Below are 18,965 nucleotides of genomic sequence, written 5' to 3' on the forward strand. Positions count from 1 at the left end.
TAATTAAGCATATTGGCATGTACTCAAGAACATTAGTATGTACAACATGGGTTTTTTTCTTACAGGTCATGTGACTGGTGATGTATTCTCCAGTTTTAAAGTTCACATCAACAGGGGTTTAAAAAGATCATCCAAAATGATATTTAATGTGAGATTGGGTTAGTTTCTCATTTTATCTTTGGGTGGCAACACCAATATATTTACTTGGATGTGCTGTGTAAAGAGTTTTGCTTCCTTCTCTCCCTGATTTTCTGAAGCAGCAGAACTGACTCTCTGAAAGGATTTTTCATATAAGTCCATAGTACCTGAGAAGCATCTTCCTTTCTGATGCTGACCAGATAGAAAAAAAAAATCACTGTAGGAAAGTTGTCAGTGTCCTGGACTGGTGGCTATCTTCTTCTTCGTTTCTCTTTTGCTCCAGACAATGCTCAAAGCAACTTGGATGAGAGACATTTTTACTTCTACACCTTCCTTTTGTGAACAAATCCAATCAGGTCAGAATCAAGGCCAGTGTTTTTCTCAGCTCCTTCATATGTATGTGATCATGATTGTCCAAACTGTGAACTATTTAGAGTCTCTGAATTATTTTTATATAAATCAATAGATCACAGAAAAACATGTCAAGTAATATATTCCTCTTCTGAGGTCTTTGGAATGCATATCTGATTGTACATATATGCTTTCATATTTAGGATTGGGTAGCTTAATTTTTAAAATCTTTTTCCTCAAGTCTCCATTTCACTTTGCTAGAGTACATATGGTTGTAGAATGGACTTCTAAGATTTCATGGATACTGTGTTTGTGGATTTATAATGTGATGTTACATTGATATGGAAATACTAAAAATTGGATGTAGAAGGACTTCCAGTTTCCAATCTGATATATAAAAAGCTTGAAAGTCATCACAACAAGAAAAAGGAACAAAAAACTGATCTTAGATCTTAGATAACAGAGCTTAGAAAATAGAGCTCACAGGGCAATCTACCACCCTGAAGACTGGAGAGAGAGGAGAATAAAGAGAATTACAGTTTATGGGGAGCAGAAGCCAAAGCTGTGCTGGAGGTAACAACTGGTAGAAACAATAAAAGGGTAATTGACTAATTGCTGAGCGTAGACTAGCTTGAAAAATAAAAATGCCTGGGGGCCAGCCTTACAAGGGGCCCCATACTTTCATGAGTTTTATCTCTAGGTAAAACCTTACCAGCTTCTAAGAGTGAATATCAGAGAAAAATTCCCTCATGCTTTGGGCAGGAGGAGGAGAAAATTAACCATTTTGAAATGTGCTCACAGTCATAGGTTCTACTTAACAAAGGCCTACCTTATTTTACCTGAGCCTAACTGACATAGGTTACAGTAGAGCCTAACTAGCCTGGGGGAGGGGAAATAACTCCAGCCCTGTCTGTCCTCCCACATGGGGGAAAGGGAATACCCATTTCCTTTCCAAAGGAAGAGGAAACTGGAGAAGCATTTGTGAAGTTCACAGCCCAGGGACAGAAGCTCACTACAAAACCGAGACCTAATCATAGGGCTACAAAATTCTTTCCTCCTCACAACACCTTAATATCACATCGGTAGGACTTCTGTATGATAACACAAGATTACAGCTGAAAGAACGGCACATCTCACATCTTATTTAAGAAGTCTCTGAGGAAACCCAAAGACAACAAGGAACACAAAAATAAGGACACTAGAGAAAATTTTAAGCTCTGATACCTAGAACTACAGTAAACAATAAATGCAGCTTAACTTCAAGCTAGTTAAACATAAAACCTCTTACTAGAGGCCTATTTACCTTGGTTCCTTTCACCCAATATATCATGTCCAGCTTTCAACAAAAAAATCACAAGCCATGCTGAAAAGTAAAATAACACAGTCTGAAAAAAACTAAGCAACATCAGAACCAGACTCAGATATGGATGCTGGAATTATCTGACAATTTAAAACAGCTATGATTGATCTGCTAAGGATTCTAACAGAAAAAGTGGACAACTTGCAAGAATAGACGCATAATATACACAGGAGATGACATTTTTTTCTTAAAAAAATATCAAGAGGAAATGCTAGAAATCAAAAACACTGTAACAAAATAAAAGAATGTCTTTGATGAGCTCATTAGCAGATTGGATACAATTGAGGGAAGAATCAGTGCACTTCAAGATATGTCAGTACAAACTTCCAAACAGAAAAGCAAAGAAAAAAATGAAAGAAAAAAATAGCACAGACTATCCAAGAATTGTGGGATAACTACAAAATGTATAACAAGTATGTAATGGTAATACCAGAAACAGAAGAGTGAGAGAAAAGAAAAGAACAGAGAAAATGTTTGAAGCAATAAATGCTAAGAATTTTCCAAAATTAATGACAGATACTAAACCACAGATCCAGGAAGCTCAGAGAACACCAACAGGATAAATATCAAAATATCTATACCTTAGGTATATCATATTCAAACTGCAGAAAACCAAAGACAAAGAGAAAATCTTGAAAGAAGCCAGGGGAGAGGGAATCTCACCTATAGAGAATCAAGGATAAGAACTATAACACACTTCTCTTCAGATACCATTCAAGCAAGAAGAGAGCCTAGTGAAATACTAAACATGTTGAAAGAAAAAATCCAGCCACCTAGAATTCTGTATCCAGCAAAACTATCCTTCAAAAGAGAAAAGAAATAAAGATTCTCCAGATACACAAAAATTGTGGAAATTTGTTAGGAGTAGACATATCATGCAATAAATATTAAAAGACTTTCTACAGAATGAAGGAAAATGATAGAGGTAAGAAACTGAGATCTATATAAAGAAAAGAAAAGTGTTAGAAAAAGAATAAATGAAGGTAAAATACAATCTATTTTTCTTATTCTTAATTACCTAAAAGATAACAGTATGTTCAAAATAAAACAGCAACAATATATTGGATTATTATAGCTTATGGATAAGTGAAATAAATGACAAGAACGCTATAAAGAATGGGTGGGAGGCATTGGTACTACTTTGTTATAAGGTGCATGCACTACCAGTGAAGGAAGATAGTGTTATTTGAAAGTGGAGAATTGGTTGTAAAGGTATATTGCATACATTAGTTGTAAATGTATATTATAAATTCTTGGGCAACCACTAAAAAAATTTGAAAAGAAGTATAATTTATATGCTAAGAGAGGAGAGAAAAAGGAATCATATAAAATAGTCAATAAAAACCAGAGAAGAGAGTGGAAGAAAAAAGAGCGAGAGAAAGCGAAGAAACAAAGAACAAGGACAATGAAGAGAAAACAGTTACAAATATAGGATATATTAATCGAACTATATCAATTATCACTTTAATGTAAATAGTCTAAATACACCAATTAAAACAGAGATTGTCAGAGTGAATAAAAAAATAAGACCCAGGGGCCGGCCCCATGGCGTAGCGGTTAAGTGCATGCGCTCTGCTGCTAGTGGCCTGGGTTCGGATCCCGGGTGTGCACTGACACACCACTTGTCAAGCCATGCTGTGGCGGCATCCCACATAAAGTGGAGGAAGATGGGCACCGATGTTAGCTCAGGGCCAGTCTTCCTCCGCAAAAAAAAAAAAAAAAAAAAAAGAGGAGGATTGGCATGGATGTCAGCTCAGGGCTGATCTTCCTCACACACACACAAAAAAAATAAGACACAGTGATATGTTATCTACAAGAAAGTGACTTTATATACAGATTTTTATATAGAGACTTTATAGAATAACTTTTATAGAGATAAATTAAAGAATGGAGAAGAATATACCATGCTAAGAATAATTAGAAGAAAGGTGGAGTAGCTATATTAATTTCAGACAAAGTCAACTTCAGAGCAAGGAAGATTATTAGGAATAAAGATGAACATTACATAATGAAAAAGTGGTCAAAAATCCAAGAAGATATAACAATTCTTAATATCTATATGCCCAACAATAGAGCATCAAAATACATAAGGCAAAAACTGATAGGTTGTAAGGAGAAATAGACAAATCCACTATTATAGTTGGAGACTTCAATACCCTTTATCAGTAATTGACAGATTCAGCAAGCAGAAGATCAGTAAGGATATAGTTGAACTGAACAGCACCAATAATCAACAATATCTAATTGACATCTATAGGATATTTCATCCAACAACAGTAGAATAAACATTCTTCTCAAGCTCACATAGAATATTCACCAAGATATACTACATTCTGGCCATAAAACACACCTCAAAACATTTTTAAAAATAGAAATATTGGAATATATGTTCATACATCACAATGAATTGAACTAGAAATCAATAACAGAAAGATAGCTAGAAAATCCAAAAATGTTTGGAGACTACACAGCATACTTCTAAATAACATGTGGGTTAAAGAAGAATTTTCAAAAGAAATTAACAAATACTTTGGACTACATGAAAATAAAAATACAACATCAAAATTTGTGGGATGCAGTGAAAGAATGCTTAGAGGGAAGTTTATAGCATCAAATGCATATATTAGAAAAGAAGTAAGATCTAATATCAATAATCTAAGCTCCCACCTTAGGAAACTAGAAAAAGAGAAGAAAATTAAATCTAAACTAAGCAGAAGAAAGGAAATAATAAAAATTAGCACAGAAATCAATAAACTTGAAAATAAGAAATCAATAGAGAAAATCAATGAAACCAGGAGCTATTCTTTTAAACTTGATAAAGAATAGATAAATAAACCTATAACAAACATTATACTTAATAGTGAGAAATGAATGCTTTTCCCCTAAGATTGGAAACAACGTAAGAGTGTCCGCTCTCACCACTCCTATTCAACATCATGCTGGAAATCTTAGCTAATGCAATAAGACAAGAAAAGGAAATAACAGGTATACAATTGGGAGGAACAAATGAAACTGTCTTTGTTCACAGATGACATGGTTGTCTATGTAGAAAATATAGAAATGTGGCAAGATACAAGTCTAATATGCAAAAGTCAATTGCTTTCTTGAATACCAGCAATGAACAATTGGAATTTAAAATTAAAAATACATCATTTACAATGGCACAAAAATGAAACAAGATATAAATCTAACACAGTATGTAGAAGACCTGTATGGGGAAAACTACAAAACTCTCGTGAAAGAAATCAAAGATGATCTAAATAAATGGAGATATATTTCTTGTTCTTGGATAATAAGACTCAATATTGTTAAGCTGTCAGTTCTTCCCAACTTGATCTATAGATTCAACAGAATCCCAAGCAAAATTGCAGCAAGTTATTTTGGGTATATCGACCAACTAATTCTAAAGTTTATATGAAAAGGCAAAAGACTCAAATAGTGAACATGGTATTGAAGAAGAAGAACAAAGTCAAAGGACTGACACTATCCAACTTCAAGAATTACTATAAAGCTACAATAACCACAGCTGGTGAAAGAATAGACAAATAGATCAATGGAGCAGAATAGAGAGGCCAAAAATAGATACACACAAATATAGTGACCTGATCTTTGACAAAGAAGCAAAGGCAATTTTCAATGAAGACTAGATATTCTTTTCAACAAATAGTGCTAAAACAGCTGGATGTCCACCTGCCAAAAACCCAATCCAGACACAGACCTTACACCTTTTTGCAAAAATTAATTCAAAATAGATTATAGGCCTAAATGTGCAATGTAAAATTACGCAATTTCTAGAACATAATGTTAGAGAAAATCTAGGTAACTTTGGATTTAGTGATGATTTTTAGCCAACACATAAAACATAATCCATAAAAGATAAAAATAAATAATTTTGACTTCATTAAAATTAAAAAATTCTGCACTGCAAAAGCAACTTATAGGGAATAATAAGACAAACTACATACTGGGAAAAAATATCTACAAAACACGTATTTGATAAAGGACTTGTATCCTAAATATACAAAGAACTCTCACAACTGAACAATAGGAAAACAACTCAATTTAAAAGTTAGAAAAAGATCTGAACAGACACCTCATCAAAGATATACAGATGGCAAATAAGTATATGAAAAGACGCTCAACCTTATATGTCATTAGAGAATTGCAAAATAATTAACAGTGAGATACCACTACACACCTATCACACCTATTATAATGCTGAAATCTAAAGCAGATGCAACACCGAATGATGGCAAGGATGTGGAGCACCAGGAACATTTATTTATTCATTGCTTTTGGGAAAGCAAAACAGTACAGCGTTTTGGAAGACAGTTCAGCAGTTTCTTACAAAGCTAAATATAGTCTTACCTTACAATGCAGCAATCACACACCTTGATATTTATCTAAATGAGTTGAAAACCTGTGTTCATACACAAATCTGCACACAAATGTTTATGGCAGCTTTATTCAGAAATGCCAAAAGTAGGAAGCTACCAAGATGTCCTTGGATAGGTGAATGGGTAAACAAACTATGGTACATCTATACAATGGAATATCATTCAGCAATAAAAATAAATAAAATATCAAGCCACAAAAAGACATGGGGAAACCTTAAAGGCATATTGCTAAGCCAATCTGCATGACTTTAACTATATGACTCTCTGGAAAAGGCAAAAATACAGTCACAGTAAAAAGGTTCATGGTTGCTAGGAGTTCTGAGAGGGAGGGAGAGATGCACAGGTGGAGCGGAGGGGATTTTTAGGGCAGTGAAACTATTCTGTGTGATACTAATGATAGACACAGGACATTACATATTGGTGAAAACCCATAGTACTGTACAAAGGGCAAACTCTAATGTCCTATGTACTTTAGTTAATAATAATATATCAATATTGGTTCATCAACTGTAACAAATATACCACATTAATCCAAGACTTTAATAATAGGGGAAACTGTGTGCAAGATGGAGAGGGAGGTATATGGGAACTCTGTTCTTCCTGCTCATTTTCTCTGTAACTCTAAACCTGTTCTAAAAATAAAGTCCATTAATTAAAAAATTAAATGTAAAATTACAAGAAAATTCTGTAACGTATAATTCTGAAAATCTTCACCTACAGATCTTGCAATTTGTTTTAATATCAAGGTTTTGTAGATTTGTGAGTGATAGCATCTTTATTAACACACTAAATTCAACAATGACATACATGCATCAATTCTGTGTATTGACAGCTGAATTGTCATATGCAAATATATCCCCTATAATCTTTGGTAGTATTGTGCATTGATTCATTTTTAAGGTGTAAGAATGGATTCACCTTCTATCTAGTTCATATATATGTCACTAGGCCTTCACAGTCTACATAAATTGATCCTGGAACATCTGTGAGAAGCCTTAAATACCTCTCGTGCCCCCAAGGGAGTGAATATGACTCATTTATAAACACACTTTTTTAATATCTAAAATCCCTATCAATTTCATGGCAACTATAAATAACCATTAATTTACAACCCGAAAACTAGTTTCTTCGATTATGCTTCATATAATTATATATATTTTAAATGCAAATATTTGTTTATAAATATTATTCAAAGAACTAATAAGCTCTTTTAAATACCAAAATATCTCACTTTCTCTAATTATGATAATTTTATAGCTGGATAAATAGCATGTCAGACTGTTTGCTCCTCCTTTATCTACTGTGGTCTGCTCAAATGGGAAATTTACAAAATCAAGTCTGTGGTAGATTTTCCAACTGCTTCTGGTTTTGAACATAGAATGCTAAGAAAATGTATGCTCTTCTATGCAGTTACCATACGTAAAATCATTTAAAATACAACATCCATTGTTCTACACTGCAAAAGATAATTTTTTTAAGTTTTTTTCCCCCCAAAGCCGCAGTGCATAGTTGTAGTTGTACATCTTTCTTCTACGTGGGACGTCACCTCAGCATGGCTTGAAGTGGAGTGCGTCGGTCTGTGTCCAGGATGGGAACCAGCGAATGCTGGCCTGCCGAAGTGGAGCGTGCAAACTTAACCGCTACCTGCCCCACAAAAGTTATTTCTGATGGTTTACCTAGCATGTATTATTTTTTCTAAATCAATCTTCCACCATGTTTCATCAAACCTGGTTAACATAAAACAGATTCTAAGTCCAGAACTCAGTAACTTCAGACCCTCTAAAAGTGTCAATAGTTAATAGAAAATGTTTCAAAATGGTACCTTCAAGCGAGGAGCACAGACACTGTAAATTGTGGAACACTACAAGGCATGATCCTCCCTGCCCCCAGGAGCTCAATTCTAGCAGAAAAGACAGAAGTAAAATTAAATGAATTTGCTCAATGCTGTCTACTCTAATGGCTGTAACAGACATACAGAGTGCTTTGGGCGTGTAAAGAGGGAGCAATTAAATAGACATAATATTTAGGTTGAATTGGAAATATCCAACTAAAACACCCTCGCCAACCCTAGATGGCTCTGTTCCATGAGAGTCCTGCCCTGTCCCATTGGTTGTGATAGATTTCCACATATCCACTCACATCATGTTACCTCTTCCTTGTAATGACATAGTGGTTGGCAAAATCTATTTCTGAAATTTATCGCTAATGTCCCTGTTTCCCAGAGACCTTTCCTTATCACCCTAGCCCAAGCAGTCTCTAACATTTTACTCTATTTTATCTTCATCAATATAATTTATTATACTTTCTATCATCATTTTTAATGATTAACTTATTTTATTCTGCTTTTATTCCAATCAAATTGAAGTTCCTGAAGGAACCCTACTCTTCCTGTCGGATTGAGATGTGAATCTCAGTCTGTAAGATACCGTGCCTATAAAAGTAGACTCAGTGGCTTGTTGATGGACTAGCAGATGGATGATACTAGGGCTTTAATCTCATGTTTTTATTTTATTAGTGCTTTCATTAGCAATTCAACTCAACGAGCAAAAACTATCTCAAAATAAATTTCTGCCTCAAATGTAAGACTGAAAATGATACAATCAAGACTAAAATGAAAATCAATAGTTGCCTTTTTTATCAAAAATATTGTTAATTCTACAAACAGCATAGTGAAATAAAAACCATACTCTACAACAATTTGACAGTGCATCAGTCAAATTTGTGTGTTAGAGAATACTATTTCCACACTCAGAGGACTATTGGGCATATTCCAGTTGTAGTATGACTATATCTGTACATCAATACCTCCTTTATTTTAGCTTATTAGAGCTAGTAAAAAAGCTATTTGACCTAGTTTGGAATATCTTACAGGTATATACATAGATTCGACAGACAGAATGAATTTAGACGTTGTCAGTCCTCTATCCTTGGAAGACCCAAGTTTTGTATCAAGAAAATCATTCCATGAGTATAAAGAAACCAGAATAATAAAAGTTCAAAGGTTGCTCTATTGACAATTATTTAAAAAATTGATGGCTCTTATATGATCAGATGTTTCTGGTGTTTTCCATGGTTATATGATCACAGATAGTTTTCTCATAGAAGTTATAGCATTAATGTTATTAGTTAGTAATTAGAGGAGGGTATTAGATTTACATATTAAAACACGCTCTTACTATAATAGATAGTTTTGCTGAACTTAAAGATTGATATTCTGCTTTCAGTTACCACCATCTTTTCTATGGAAACTCTGTTCACATTAAGGCATCATATTATTTCCTCTCTACACCCTTTCGTACTGCCCCATACTTGCCGTGCCTCTGTAACAGGATCTTTCAAAGTTGGGGCAACCTACACTGTAAGAAATAAATTTTTCATAGAGGCCAAACACCATCTCTCTGTCCCTCTCTCTCTGTCTATCTATTGTCTGTCTGCCTGTCTATCTATCTATCTACCTATCTACCTATCTATCTATCTATCTATCTATCTATCTATCTAATCTATTGCTATCTCTATCTCTCTCTTTGTCACACACACACACAAACTTATGTATGACACAAACATTTCCCAAAGCAATACTTAAACTTAGCATGTACAAATGCCATGGTACAGTAATTAACAGGAAATAGGGTTAACTGAGGTGGAGCCTGCAAAATAGAGTGCCTGGCAGGAGTTTTCAATAAACATTTGTTGAATGTAATTGTCAAAAGTTGAATTTCTGGCACTGTTATTTACAGTACATAAATGGTTAGATATAAGTTAATATAGATTAATATTGAAGGATTATGGAGATTATCATACATGCATATTGGATTTAAACATGCTAGAGGACTCTAAGAAGCATATGCCACAGTACGTTAATTAAGCAAACGTTTGATGAGCATCTACTCTTCAAGGTGTTGGAGATATAGATAGCCTTGAACAAAAGAGATAACAATCTCTGCCTTCATGGAGCTAACATTCCAGTGGGTGAAGACAGATTTGAAGACGGTAAATGAGTAAAATGTGAGATGCTGATGAGTGTTATGAGAAAAACTAAAGCAGGAGACAATGAGGGCAGGGCCACTGCCATGTGGCTAGCGAGGAAGGTCTCACAGAGACACCAACACCTGAGAGTAAAGGATTAAATGAGATGACTGCATGAGTCTCAGGGGAAGGTGTGGTTGTCACAGAGGAAACAGCAAGTGCAAAGGCCCTGAGGCAAGAGCATACCTGGTGTATTGAGAAACAGCTAGGAGTCCAGTGTAGCTAGAGCAGTGGAAGGAAGGAGGAGAGGGCTAGGAGATACGGCATTAACTGGGGGACGAATCCTGAAGAGCTTTGGAGGCCATTTTAAGGAATTTGTTGTTATCTCAGAGAGAAATTGGAAACCACCGGAGGATTTTGAGCAGAGGAACCACAGATCTGACTTTAGGTTTTAAGGCACCCCTGCACAGAGCAAACAAATAACCATGTAACAATTTCAAGTCCTTGTGTGGTTTGACTGAAACTGTATATGAGGTGTGATAGGCAGAATCATAGCTCCCCAAAGAGATCTACATTCTAATACCCAGAACCTGTAAATATGTTAGATTGCACGGTAATGGGAAATTAAGGTTGCAGATGGAATTAAGGTTGCTAATCAGCTGACCTTAAGGAGGATAGCCTGGATTATCCAGGTGCACCCAATGTAATCACAATCCTTATAAATGTAAGAGGGAGACAGAAGAGTCAGTCAGAGAGAGATCTGAAGATGCTACCCGGCTGGCTTTGAAGTGGAGGAAGAAGCCACGAGCCCAGGAACGTGGGAAAGCTGGAAAAGCCAGAGAAATGCATTCTCCCCTAGATCCTCCCAAAGGAATGCAGCTCTGCTGATACCCTGATATTAGCCCAGTAAGATCCATTCCAGACTTCTAACCTCTAGAATTGTAAGAGGATAAATGCGTGCTGTTTTAAGCCTCTAAGTTTGAGGTAATTTGTTTTATTTTTAAATACATAAATTTATTATTAAATTTGTTGCAGCAGTAACAGGAAACTAATATGTGAGGTATTTCAAAAAGCTTGGCTTAGGAAATCTACAGCAAGAGATGGATAAAGGCCTGGAAAAAAATTCTTAATGGGCCTCCAAACTCTCCTTAGGTTCCAGTGCCTCATTATAAGGTATGGACTGTTTCTTGGGTCCCCGCATCTCTGCCACAGTTTTCTGCTGCTTCTCTCTAATTACTAGTTGCATTTGGTAGTTTTAGTTGCCTTCGGAAGTCTCTTTCAACGCAGTCATGCGCCACATAACGATGTTTTGGTCATCAACAGACCGCATATACAACGGAGTCCGGTAAGATTAGCACATATAGCCTACATGTATAGTAGGCTATACCATCTAGGTTTGTGTAAATACACTCTGTGATGTTTGCACAACGATGAAATAGCCTAACAACACGTTTCTCAGCACGTATCCCTGTCGTTAAGCAACGGGTGACTGTACTGACCAATGAAGTCATATAAACACTTTCTTCTCATGATATTTTTATGAAATATGTGTGTGTGTGGGGGCACAGGTACATAGGTACCTGCCTATATAAACTCGAGGGGGAAAAAATCTGGACAATACATGCTGCAAATGAGTAAGAGTTGGAGTTGGATGTAGGAAGCAAACCTCCATTTCCTACCCTAGATGTTTTTCATGAAAAGTGGCAGATTTATGAATAATTTACACACACGTATTTAAATTTAAAAAAAGAGAGAAAGAAATAGATACACTGGGTGCTAAATGCAGATTCTAATTTTATAATTTTATTAATGTTTCAGTATATATCAAAGACATTTTGAAGCCCCTGGTATCAATCTGAAATGTTGGTATCTTTCTGCATGGCCGGATATCAGGCATCATGTGGATTGTTTTGACTATAGGAAGTTGGAGTAAGATTTTTTTTCTCTTGCTCAATCATAAACAAAAATGAGAATAAATAAGTAGTTATATAGACCTCAAAATCACATATTCTTTGTACGGCAAAACAAATATTGACAGTTTCAAATGGTTCAAACTAATTGTTGCAGAAGAGGAATCTGGCAAGTCCATCACGTGTTGTTTTATGAAGGCGTGTGAGTGGGTATAGCCACACTGACTTAGTCCTATTACATGAGGAAAGGCACTGTCAGCTGGGTTCTTTGGTGACAGATCAATGAAGAGGCCTATAAAGATGAGTGTAATTTAGGCAGCCAGAATCAGCATAGGCAAAATGAAAAGAAAAAAACAAAAAAGCCACTGAAATGGGGCTTATCTATTTACTCGGCAGTGGATAAAGCCCGACAAGTTAATTAAGTCACTTTTATTAAGGTTCAATGCCGTGTGATACTTCAGTGATAACACACTTAACTAATGTGGACAATATTTTTTTAAAATACTACTGAAAAAATAGTGATTAAAAGTTAATACTTTAAAAATCATTTAAACCAAGTGACCTAAATTAGATAAAATGAATAAAACTTTGTCTATAAGTCCATTTCTAAAACATCAAACTGCCCTCAAATGACAGCAGAAAATCAGGAATGGTTCAACATGTTCAAAATGGGAATGAGAATAAATATTTTATAATATAATACAGAGATATCAATATTTAAAAGCCTTCATACTTTATAAAATTCTTAATACAATTTATGTTTCTGAAATGATGATACCAGATTGATACATTTCTTTTCAGGTATTTCAGAAGATTAAGGATATTTGTTTATTATCTGAAACTCATCTTAACTAATTTCATTCTCAGGGTCAAAAACTTTCCGAAAATAACTGCTCTGGATGTTCATTATTAATAGTGTTCCTCTCTCGTTAATAGTTTATGGTGAGCTTCTCAGGATATTATGAGACTGTAAAAATTCTATCCCAATAAATGTGTCTATAGTAATAAATTGAATATAAGTTATAGTCTCTGAGTTTCACACTGATTTATGCTTGTCGTAACAAGGAGCTGCGCATGGTCTGTACAACCTTGCAGGGTGCAGCATATGGTTTACCATTTGTGGATGCGTAATAAGATCTAGAAATAATCACAATTTGGAGAAAGTAAGTATAAAATGATATCAGAAATTATTATTCCATTTCTAAACCAAACCTGAGTAGGAAAGCTCCTCCTAAACAACAATTTATTTCTCCAGGATACTCTTTTACTCGAGATAGGAAACTAGAGCCAATAGAATGTGCTTCTGGAAGTGATTCAGGGTTACAGATGAGAGAAATGCAACAGAGATTTTTGGTTCACATACACTTGGTGCATTTGCCCACCTGGTACAATCCTGCATCTTGATTTCTCATTGCAGTTTTGTTATATGTATCGCTGACATAGGTTTTCATATTAAAATCGAAGGAAATCTCTTTAAATTTTAATCATGAAAACTGCAACATTCCATTCTTATTCAATCTAAAAATTCTGGATGTAACAGCTTAGCTCCAAATATCAGGATAAAAACTGAAAAATCCAGTTTATCATCATGATCCCAAATGTACTATTGGTCAGTATTTTCGTATTGAAGATAAAATATCAAAATAATGCATTATTTTTATTTTTTGTGAGGAAGATCAGCCCTCAGCTAACATCCGTGCTAATCCTCTTTTTGATGCATTATTTTTAGAAAAGCTTTTTGTTGTATTCACTCAGCCTTGGTTAGTTACTTTGACATCGTATATTTCCTTTGCTGAAATAGAAATTTGAATCAAAAATAACTGAAAGTGCTGGCCTGGCAGCGTAGTGGTTAAGTTCACATGCTCTGCTTCAGCAGCCCAGGGGTTCGCAGGTTTGGATCCCAGGCATGGACCTACACACCACTTATCAAGCCGTGCTATGGCAGGCGTCCCACATGTAAAGTAGAGGAAGATGGGCGTGGATGTTAGCCCAGGGCCCATCTTCCGCAGCAAAAAGAGGAGGATTGGCAACAGATGTTAGCTCAGGGCTAATCTTCCTCACCAAAAGAAAAAAATAAAACTAACAGAAGCATTTTTAACTCTTTGACCTTTAACCTTTGACTATTTCCAAATAACGGCTTTTAATTTCTAACCCTATGAAAATGGAAATATTTATCTTTTTAGATATTTTTGGCATGATTTTATATTAGATCTAAAATAAGCTATTAGTGCTTAATTGTCATTTAAACTTTTAAATGACAGAACACATAAAAGTAAGGATGTATATTCCAGGATGAATAATATAAAATATTTTAAATAGCATCATGTGGTTTATCTTCTTCAGCACAAGTACATCATACTTTAGTTGATAGTAAGTAGAACACCTCACCTGCGGGTGAGAAATGAGAAATTTTAAGGCCTATTGAACACAACATAATTTCACAGTGGGTCAGCATGAATTTATAGAGCACAGGTGTTTCCATAATTGGAGTCCATTGGAAAACTGCACAGTATTCCATGTTCAAAAATGTTTAAACACAGTTCCATCTGAGTACTTTGCTGATCTCTTAATAATATGCAATTTATTGAAATGTAAAAATAAGACAATTAAATTGCAAAATTAAGTATCTTGAAAAATGCTTTGTTCTCTTCCATAAAGATTTTTTTGATCCCTAATATACTTAATGAAGTACACTTTTGAATTATCTATGTATAAATATTTTAATAAAATTTTGATGACAAATGATGTCAAATTTCAAGAATAAAATGTATTATTTAAATAGTGCAATATATTTTTAAAAACCAAAAAAATGTGGGCGATAATTTTAAATCTTATAATCAATCTTATTTTTTTAACTAGAATAAAGAAGTAAGCTTTCTTCCCATTTAGGCTATGCTTATGCGTTTCTATAATTGCCTCTATAGCTTTCTTTGTAAAGTAATGTTATTCATTTATTCTATTTCACCAGAACTATATCTACTCTTCAGAAAAAGTAAAATTAGTTTCTTGCTTTACTGGAATATAAGTTTATTAGGCTTTAACGGGTGTCCATACTTCTTTTAGAAAGTCAAGTTCTACATAAATCAAAGATGAGATGTTTAATTGTTAAATTAGAAAAAGAAACCAAAGTATTTGAGAAAGAAAACACACCTCACATAGTTACTACAAAGTACAATAGAGCTCCAAGTTTAGAAAACAGAATGTTTTGTGTGCATTAGTCCACCTAAGTATTGGCTGCAAAAGAAGGCAGAGGGGAATTGGTCCAATTGTCATTGTTGGTGCCATCGAGTTGATTCCAACTCCTAGCAACCCTGTGGACAGCAGAGCGGAACCCTGCCAGGTCTTTCACGCCATTGTCTCACCTTCTGGCGCTACATCAGACAATGCTCTGCCGCTCTTCATAGGGTTTTCATGGCCACTTTTTTTGGAAGCGGGTGACCAGGTCCTTCTTCCTAGTCTGTCTTAGTCTGGAAGCTCTGCTGAAACCTGTCCACCATGGATAATCCTGTGTGACCCTACTGGTATTTGAAATACCGGTGGCATAGCTTTCAGCATCACAGCAACATGTAACCACCATAGTATGACAACCAACAGATGGGTGGTGTGGTTCCCTGACTGAAAACGGATCCTGGCCCTGTGGTGGTGAGAGCACCCAATCTTAACCACTAGACCACCACGGCTGGCTATTGGTCCAATCAACCAATAGATTTATTTGATGTATACAGCTTTAAGAAAGAAAGAAAAAAAAGAGAGCCAGCCCTGTTGGGTAGTGGTTAAGTTTGGCACGCTCACTTCAGCAGCCCAGGTTCAAGGGTTTGGATCCCACGTAGGGATCTACAGCACTTGTCAACCATGGTGAGGCTAGTTTGAATACTTTGTGTGTGTCCAGCCCTGTCTCTGTCCTCAGCACCACCTCTTTGCCGAGTTCTGCTCTTGGATCTTCCTTGACCCACAGACTCCCCATGTCTTTGCTCATCTTCGTGCTGTGGGACTATTTAATCTTCTCTCGTTTGTCAGCAGGATATGACTCATCAAGTAAATTAGAAATTTTGAGTAATCTATAAATTATAAGACTTCCAAATACTCCAAGATAAGTATTCGAACTTTATAGATAACATACATTTTTCATACTTTCCAAACATAAACATTAAAAATTGGGTCCTTTAGACAATAGAGGTAAGAAACAAACACCCACACTTGGGGGCTTTAGGGAGCTGAGTGGCACCCAGGTGCCCATATGGCCCTCTTTACCCTGTAAGCAGGCAGCTTGGCTGTTTCAGAGGCCTCAGCTGCCCTTGGATTACAGATCTGTGGTCTACATCCAAAAACAGAAGACAATCCTTCCAAGAAAATACAACCCATTCCTGGTGTCAACCCGGACTATGCTTGTCCCTGAGGTTAAATCTCTCCTGCCCATTTACTTTCTCTGCACTCAGTCTCTTTTTCTCTCCTCCCCATCTATACTTTTCCTTCCTCGCGTTCTCCATCCTCAAGCTAGCACAGCTGATAGACATCCACATCAGGACAGAGCTCTCTTTACTTAATGAACACTTTCAGATGTTTAAGACAATAAATATTTTCTCCAAAAACAAATAATTTAAATTGCCAGAGATCAGTGCAATGGTTGATCAAGTTAAAGAACGTATATGAGTTTATATTGGAATTATACTATCTGTGTAAATCACAATACCATGAAATAGCAGCCATTTTTTTCCCCAAAACACATATATATGACAAAAACATGTTTTCCAAGTAATAAATAACAGCATTAAAGGCAGTGAACCAGTAGTAAAACAGCGCCTCTTTGGTATCCTTCAACCACCACACACAATCATAGAGCCACTATTAAATTTAACTTAAAGTGCCAATGCTCATTCTAGAACTGGAGTAACTTTTCAATCCATATATGTCTTTTAAATACCATTAGGGGCCGGCCTGGTGGCTTAGCGGTTAAGTGCGCGCGCTCCGCTGCTGGTGGCCCGGGTTCGGATCCCAGGCGCGCACCGACACACCGCTTCTCCGGCCATGCTGAGGCCGCGTCCCACATACAGCAACTAGAAGGATGTGCAACTATGACATACAACAATCTACTGGGGCTTTGGGGGGAAAAAGGAGGAGGATTGGCAATAGATGTTAGCTCAGAGCAGGTCTTCCTCACACACACACAAAAAAAAATTAAAAAAAAAATAAATAAATGCCATTAAAAGAGGAGTCGAGGATTTCACATTCTAATGGGAAGTATTACAGAAGATAAGAGAAACGATGGGTAACAAGTTGAAAACCAAAGGCCCCTGGACCACCACACCTGCATTCAAAACTTATAGCACACGGCCCAGGTGTTCAGAAGGTGACTGTGTGGGGACACAGTTCCCTCTGTTCCTTGCTTAAAGGAACACAGATGAATAAGAGTTTCCATAGTGATACTTTTTACTAATTTCTTGAATAACTTAACATTTGCTTTTCTCCCAGTTTTCTTTTGCAAGCACTTTGAAATATCTCCCCTTTGAAACTTTCAAATTAACTTTTACTGAACCAGAATTATCTATATCAATGTGGAAACTGAGCATTGGTCCATGCAGATCTCCATTTTAGAAATGATAGTTGGAAATATACGAAAAACTCGACTTGAAAATTCCCGTTTCATATTTGCTTATATCTCTTATAAAGTAGGAAATGGTAACACAAGGTTTCTATGCTTAAAGATTAACTAAAATGTATTTAACCGTTCGCAAATTTTAAAAATATAACAAACTTGGTTAGTAATGAAAAAAAATTATGAAAACTTTATAACATTCAGAGAAACCAAATTTGGTATATAAAAATATAGATTTTTTTTTGTATTGTTACTATGACCTTAATCATCCTATTCCTTCGAGTCTTCTGGTATTTAAATGCAAAAGGCTGTGTCTATAAAAGCTGTGTCTATTCGGTGATAACATTCAATAAAAAGGTAAAGGTTCTATTAAGCAGCCTTTCGCTTCCCTTAATAAATCATGGCAAAAATACTTTTGAAGTGTATCATTTTCTATTTTACACTAGAAATTTTAATTTTTATAACTGATCCAACTAAATCTTAAGCTACATAAAACCTTTGTAAAAATGTTAAAGAAATTTTTATTTAATGTTTTATTTTGTTACCCCCATAGAATCACAAGTGAGGGGTCAAATGAGAGGCCAAAGCGCCTGTCAGGATATCTGTGTACTAACCTTCACTCTCGTATAGGATAAGGACACATAGGTAGATCTAACACAGATTCCTGAGCTCACTCTCCTGACTTATTGGAAAATCAGATTTCTGAACATATTTGTTTAGATACATAAGATACCGACCCATGTCAGATCTCAGGGGTAGGCCCAGATTCACCAATATTTTCTGTGGTGCCTGTGCTAAGGCTGCCTTTGCTTTAGGAAGTTGGTGTCAACATGCCATCCTACATATGTGATAAAAGCTTCCTCTCTGTAGTTCCAAGGGCATGAGAAATGCAGTGTGCTTCCGTTTTCCTTACTTCAGACCTTGATTATTTTTGTGAGTTTTCTGTGAAGGAGAAAGCACTATGGTTTGAAATGAAGCTCTGGGATCTCCCAGACCAAAACCAAGATGTGCATTCTGTCGCAATACTACATCCTTGGCCAGAAGAATGTTTTAGCCATGATGGGCTTCCATAGCCCAGCGAGAAGATAAGGAATTGAGTTATTCTTGCTATCATTTCCTAAATCAGTATTTCCTTGAAGAAATTATTTAAACCAATCTGGTTAGTGAAGCCACCTGGAAAGGAGAGGAAAATATGACATGTTAGTCTCACTTGACTTATCAGTCACATTAGCTGAAACAGACAAACCTGT

This window comes from Diceros bicornis, chromosome 40 (genome assembly GCF_020826845.1).
Source record: "Diceros bicornis minor isolate mBicDic1 chromosome 40, mDicBic1.mat.cur, whole genome shotgun sequence".
Classification (NCBI taxonomy): Eukaryota; Metazoa; Chordata; class Mammalia; order Perissodactyla; family Rhinocerotidae; genus Diceros; species Diceros bicornis.